This window comes from Echinops telfairi, unplaced genomic scaffold (genome assembly GCF_000313985.2).
Source record: "Echinops telfairi isolate 266 unplaced genomic scaffold, ASM31398v2 ScPeMD7_7458;HRSCAF=8496, whole genome shotgun sequence".
Classification (NCBI taxonomy): Eukaryota; Metazoa; Chordata; class Mammalia; order Afrosoricida; family Tenrecidae; genus Echinops; species Echinops telfairi.
Window position 1 is genome coordinate 24,604,369 of NW_022111358.1, and position 7,192 is coordinate 24,611,560.

Below are 7,192 nucleotides of genomic sequence, written 5' to 3' on the forward strand. Positions count from 1 at the left end.
CGTAGGTCTCCACGTGGCTCCTCCAGCTCCAGGGCTGTAGGGTAGCTCCATGTGTCTTATCAGCAGGAAGAGGAAGCAGAGAGTCTGTGTGTATCTGGCCTCCAGGGAGCTATTTATCTCTGTGGTGCCTCCAAATGAGGGCATCAAGCTGCGACTTGATTGACAGGTTAGACTCCACCCCTTAGCAAGTTGACACCGGATTGACTACCACAACCACGTTCCTCAGTTAAGACCATTTTAAGAGGCGGGGAAACCCCATGATTTTCTGAGCGAAGCAAGTGCTCGGGGTTGTGTATTCCAGGCACTGAAGGAAGACAGCCGGCTAAGGCTGGGGAGAGGGACAGGCTGGGGACAGAGCAACTGCCATGGCAGAAAGAGTAAGCTGCAGGGGCCTGGGGCGCAGGGGTGACCAGGGGAGGGACGTCAAGGAGTTCAAGAAGGAAGAGAATGTTTTGAAATGGATGGTGGCAGCCATTGTACAATACTGCTTAATCTGACTGAACTATGGAGCGGTAGGAGATTTGTATCTGCTCCCACAAAGATGGTTTTGGAAAAGTAATTCAGGACAGTGGTGCCTCCACTTCTCTCAAGTGCAGCAGAACGTTGTCGGAAACACATCTGCTTCCGAAGACATGGCCCTATCTAGCTGCCAAGCAAAGGCCCTCTTTCTAGATGTCTAAAGTTGCCTCGCATGGGAAATGTCCTCCGGGAAGGTTCGCTGGAACACTTGTTTTTGAGGAGACTAGCTTCCCCGCTCTACTTCTCCAGCCCCTTGCTGTCTGCCAGCCCAGAGGAGGTGCTAGGGATGAATGGTATCCCCCCCAAGGTGGGTCCACTTGGCTAGGCTGTGAGTCTCAGCAAGATGGAATCGCCTTCCGCTTTGTGGCCTGATGTAGTTATCCTCCGTTTTGTGAGTCCTCAGCTTTATGAGGTTGATGAGGCCAGATCCGAGGCAGTCCTGTGAACGAGGCAGGAGGGAATCTACAGGATCCGGTTGTACCTTGCGTCAAAATCATTTGTAAATCACTTGGTTTTCATGTTCATAAAATAAACAATTTTTAAATATAGATTTTAAAATAAAAGGGATTAAACAGACTGAGATCAGAGGGACCTGTACCACCAAGATAGAGGAGTGAGGAGTGGATTTCGCCTGTGGACCCAGGGTCCCTTGCACCAAAACCTCCTAGGCCCAAGGGAAGGTTGATGCCAAGAGACCGGAAGAACTCCAAGGGATGCCGGCTGGTAGAGATGCAGATGGGCGGGGCATGGAGTTGTTCTGGGGCGTCTCTAGATTACAGAGGGGAAGTGGAGGGGAGAGGGGAAAGCAGCAGCCAAGAGCACAGAGGAGGTGGGTCTAGGCAGGGCTGGGCGCCTCTGGGGGACCGGTCCCAGCAGCCTTACCTGCGGAAAGATAAGACCAAGTCCCCCTGGTGGGCACAGGTGAAACAGATCTGCTCGCTGTTCTCCCGACACTAGGTGGGACTCCTCTCTAGACCCTCAGCTCCTTGAAGGCAGTGTCTTTATCTGTTCACTGTCCTGTCTCCCCAGGCCTGACACACTTCGTATCTGTTGAATGAGTAAGCGTCAATCAGTGAACGAATGCTGCACGGTAGGAGCACTGTGGACGGTTCAGGGTGACTGTGACGATCTGAGCCAGGGTCTGTGTTGTCATCAGGTTCTTCCCGGACTGCAGCAAAGTGTCCAATGGGAACAGCTTACTCTGAGCCATAGAAAGGCAAGCCCCAACTTCAGAAAGGTTCAGCAGCCTGGCTAGCGCATCACACAGCCTGGGAAAGAAATTGAGAGCCCGGAGGTCCAGTTCCCAGCCCAGGGTGGATTTGGGGAAAGGTGCCAGGTCCCCAGAGGAGAAGACAGGGTTTTGCGTGTTTGCGTGAGCCCAGGGACCCAGCCCAGAAGAGCTCAAAAATGCTTGTCACTGTGCTTTTCTGGGGCTCTGGACCTTGGTGACTGAGCAGGCTGCTATCTGAGCAGAGAGGGCAGCAGATGTGAGGTTTCCTAGCTTCTCCTTTCCCAGCTCAAAGTCCTCTGGCCCTGGCCCCGGCCCCGTCCCCGGCCCTGGCCCTTGGACCTCAGAGACCTTGAGACCTTGTGGAAGGAAAAGGTGGGGTTCTATCTGGCTCGGAAAGGATGGTTCTTCTGTACCTTTGAAGTAAGAGCAACCAAAATGTCTCTGGTGCTGATTAAATAACGGGGTGACCTCAGAGCTGGTGGTGTGTCCCCCATCTCTCATTGGACAGAGTGGGAGGAGGGGATCAGAAGGGAAGCAGCTTGCCCAAAGCCATGCAGGTTCAAACCCAGAGGTTCCGATTCCAAGTCACCGACTCTCCTGTTAAACCCCAGCTGAAGGAAAGCTTCGTCTTCTCGGCCAAAACGTATGGTCACGAACAAAGGTACTCACACGAGGACCCTGTGCTGCCCCACCACCTCGCCCCTGCTCGCAGGCCAGTGCTCCTGGCTGGTTTTCCTCCTGCAGCCCCCTGGGAGCCTTGTCCTTGTCCTGGGGGTGGGGACACACCTGCCTTCTGCAGGGCACGCCATGAGATGTTGTGGCACTCAGCCACTCCACTGCCTGGCTTCCAGTCCCACTTCTGAGGCCTTGGGCAATTTAAGTAACCATGGCGCGCCTTCTCTTTCCCATCCTGGGAAGTCAGGACCTAACGGTCCATGGGCAGTGGTGGTTCAGTGGTAGAAGTCTCCCCTTGGAGGCCGGAGACCTGGGTTCGATTCCCAGCCAGTGGCCCTCAAGAGCAGACACTACACATCCGCCAGTGGAGGCTTGCGTGTTGCTCGGATGCCCAGCAGGTTTCCGTGGTGCCACCAGGCTGAGACAGACCACAGGGACCTGGAGACCTGCTTCTGAGAAACTAACCAATGAAATCCCTGTGGGTCCCAGAGACTGCGATGCAACACTAGTGCCTCGGGTTGGTGTGCGATGAGAGACTGATGAGCCCTTCAGGACAATGCTTGACGCGGCGGACGGAGACAGGTCTGTAAAGCAGCCCGTGCAGCGCCAGCCCCTCAGCCCAGAGCCCTGTCCCACCGACCCAACAGAACAGCCCGACAGCTGTTAACAGGATGCGGTTTTGAAAACCAGCCGTTTCATTTCTTCACTCACAATTGAGGGGCCAGGCCAGGGCGCTACACTAGATGCAGGAAGGCTGGCTCTCTCTCCGTCTGGGAGAGGTCCGGTGACCCGAGTGTTCCTGGGCTTCTTGGGGATCTCTGGGGCATCTATCTTTACCCCGTTTGTGCTCGCTTCTCTCTGGCAGGGCCCTGGTGGGGTGGTGGTTACACATTGGGCTGCCAACTGCAGGGTCAGCAGTTTGAAACCCCAGGTGCTCTGTGAGGGAAAGCGAGCCGTTCTCCTCGAAAGAGTCAGTCTCGCAAGCCCAGTGGACTCCATGGCAGAGGTTTATTTTAGAATTTCTGTGTCTAACCTGTTCCTTTGGTTTTATTTCCCTTTTCAATATCTGTGTGTTTTGGGTGACCCTTCCCATTCGACAGTTTCTATACATGTAGCTCAGTGACCCCGAAAACCCCAAATTCACTGCCACCTAGTCGATTTCAGGTCATAGCGATAAGACTTGCCCCTGTGACCAATACTGAGAGTAGCCTTGCCAAGGGGGGAAGGAGAAGGGGGGAGAGAAAGGGGGCACCAATCACAAGGATCTATTATAACCCCCTCCCAGGGGGATGGACAACAGAAAAGTGGGTGAAGGGAGAGAACCAATCACAAGGATCTATCTATAACTCCCTCCCAGGGGGATGGACAACAGAAAAGTGGGTGAAGGGAGAGTCAGTCAGTGCAAGACATGGAAAAAGAATAATAATTTATAAATGATCAAGGGTTCATGAGGCGGGGGGGGGGGGAATGAGAAGCTGATACCAAGGGCTCAAGTAGAAAGAAAATGTTTTGAAAAGGATGGCAACAAAAAATGCACAAATGTGCTTGACACAATGGACGGTTGGCTGGATTGTGACAAGAGTTGTACGAGCCCCCAATAAAGTGATTAAAAAGAAAGAAAAATATCCCTGTGAGTTTCCAAGACTAACGCTATGGGAGTCGAAAGCCCCGTCTTTCTCCCTCGGAGAAGATGATGGTTTCAAACTGCTGACCTTGCAGTTGGCAGCCCAATGCCTAACCACGATGCCCCCAGAGTTTCTCCAGTGATGTAAGCTGTCTTTTTCACAGTGTCATTAAGGGCCTTCTGGCTGCTCTATTTCCAGGGCCGAGCCCCTGGCGCTTCCCCTGTACTGTAGGACGACTACCGACCTGTAGTCCCCACAAAGGCAGGCTTCTCATTGAGCGCCTATTCTGCTCTCTTGAAAACCTCAAATATGAGGCTTTCTGCTTCTGTAAAGATTCACAGTCTCGGACACCCCACAGGGGCAGCTCTACTCTGTCTTATCAGGTGGCTCTACGATGGCAGTGAGATTTGGGTTTAATTGTTACAGTTCTCAGTTACATTGAGATGTCCTAGTAACGTAACTGAGACAACCCTGTTACCTAATGGGATTAGATCCACCAGGATACTCGCTGCCACTGAGTGGCTTTAGTGACCCAATCGGGCCCTGTGGGTTTCTGAGATAGTAACTCTATGGGAGTAGAATGACTCGTCTTTCTCCCGAGGAATGGCTGGTAGTTTCGAACTGCTGACCTTGCGGTTAGCAGCCCAAGGCCTAACTATTACGCCACCTGGATGCACAGGGGTAGGGGTTAGGATCTCAGCGTGTATTTTTGAGGGACAGGATGTCATCCATAAGGGACACCCAGCAGCCGACACACACCAGCCACTCTATGGGAGAAAGATGAGGTGGTCTGCCCCTGCAAAGACTTAAACTCTGGGAAACCCAGAGGGCCCATTCTCCTCTGTCCTATGAAGTCACTCTGAGTTGGAATCAACTTGATGACGGTGACTGATTCGTTTGTTCGTTGAAAGCTAAGATCTTGGCTTTCTCGGCCTTTGGCTCTAACGCAGGAACCCTGGGGCAAGTGACAAGCCTTCCTTGTGAAGAGCAGCCGGAGGACTCCAGCCCCTGTTATCTGAGTCAGGGTTCACCGGGACACCAGGGCGCCCGTCACCTCAAGTGGCTCCTGGCAGGTTCTGGACCTGAGTCCCAAAGTGAAACCCACACACGAGGAGAGGAGGTCCTGCAGCCCACGTGCTGGGCCAGGCCTACTGGTTTCCCATGATTCCATCTGTCTTTACACATGTGGCCCGCATCCGGGGCACGTGGCTGCTCAAACAGCCTGCTGACCCTGTACCATGAGAGGGGAAGGGCTCAAGAAAGGATCGAGAGAGATTGGGGGACTGTGTCGGACACATCTTAGTGCAGAAGGAACAGGAGATGTTTGCCCTTATTTCACCAAAGGGGCTATTTCACAGGGTACCTGTGGTAGTGAGAGGGTAGCCTGTCAACTAGACACTCCTAGTGAGGGTTGTAGTCAAAGCTGCCAATCAAGTCTTAGCCTGGTGACTCCTTGATGGCATGAGAGGGAGACACTGGAAGCTGAGGGCTCTCCCCTTTCGCCTTCCTGTTTGCTGGCCATCCTATGAGCTGCTGGAACCCGGTCACATTTCCACTGACCATGGATCCACACAACTCTGCACCCACCGGCCTGTGACCTCCCTGCATCCTGCACCGTTGCCTGTGGCTGCGTGACTGTGAAGAAGGACTTGTGGACTAGTATCAGACCTGTGGACTTGAGTCCGACTGGGCCGGGACGCTTTCTTGAGATATAATGACTTCTCCCTACAAAGCTCTTTCTTACGCCTCTGCATGATTGACTTGTTTCTTTAGTCAACCCCGCCCAGCACAGTACTAATGAGCCTTGGCATTCCAATGGAGCCCAGCTTGGCAGTTTGAACTCAGAGGTGCCTGGGGCCACAGAAAGTCACCTTCCCACCCCTCCCCCAGCTCCTATAATAAGTTAAGGTTGGAAACTGTTGCTAACCCCTTCAAAGGATTGAGGTTCTGGGGAAATTGTTTGATCCGCCTGTGTTATGTTCCTGGTTGTAGGATGGGGAATGATGCTGGAATAACTGATTATTGTGAAGATTAAATAATGTCTCCCACATAGAGCCTGGATATTGGACCTGAACACAGCAGGGGACTTGTTTCGATCAACCAACAACAACTAAGGCCTACTGGGTGCCAGGCTGTGTTAGAAACTGGGCTCTCTGCTCTCCTGTGGGTGGGCTCAGGCCGAGACTCTGGTTAACCAAACTCACAGCCATCGAGTCCATTTTGACTCCTGGAGACCCTGTAGGGCAGGGGAGAACTGCTCCTCTGGGTTTCTGAGACTATCACTCTTTATGGGAGTAGAAAGCCTCTCCAAGAGGGGCTGGAGGCTTTGAACCGCTGGCCTTGTGGTTAGCAGCCCAGCATGTAACCATTTTGCCACCAGGGCTCCTTGGCAAGCTAATTGCTGGGATGGAAGCCCGGGGCTATCATTCACCAGCTGGGCGAACTGGGGAAGCACTGACTCCCCATTTCATGGGGTTGTGAGGACTACAGGAGCACCTACTAAGTGCTTAGACTGTCGTGTGATCGGTGACATGCGAGGAGCTGAGGTCTGTATGACAGGCAGGATGGGAAAGGGCTTTTGGAGAAGCGGCTATTGAGGCGGTGGGATGAGGGTGCCGAACAAAGTGAGGCAGGGTGGGGAGGGGAGAAAGTCCTCAGGAGGGAGAAGGCGAGGAGGCAGTGAGGAGGGAAGGTGTGGCGTGAGATGGAGCAGCTGGCCGGCTTCAGGAGCTGGGCACCAGGAGGTCCCGTCAAGGGTTTTAAGGCAGGGGGTGACCTGTTCGGGTGTGCAGTTTTTGTTTTGCTTTGCCTTTAAGCTGTGGTCAGTTTATAGACCACAAAACATTGGCCATTTCCATGTTTTTGACATGTCTAATTAGTGGGATTAGTTGTCGTCCTCGTGTTGTGCGACCAGGCTCAGGTCTGCCGTTTTTAAAATAGCTCTTTCCCGTTGGGAGGAGGCCCTAACAGTTACGTGCCCAACTACCAGCCAAAAGTCAGCAGTTCAAAACCACTAGCTGCCTCCTGGGAGAAAGATGAGGCTTTCCACTCCCTAGAGTTTCAGTCTCAAAATCCCACAGGGGCAGCTCTACCCTGTCCTATAGGGTCCAACTGTGAGTTGGTATTGACTGGATGGCTGTGA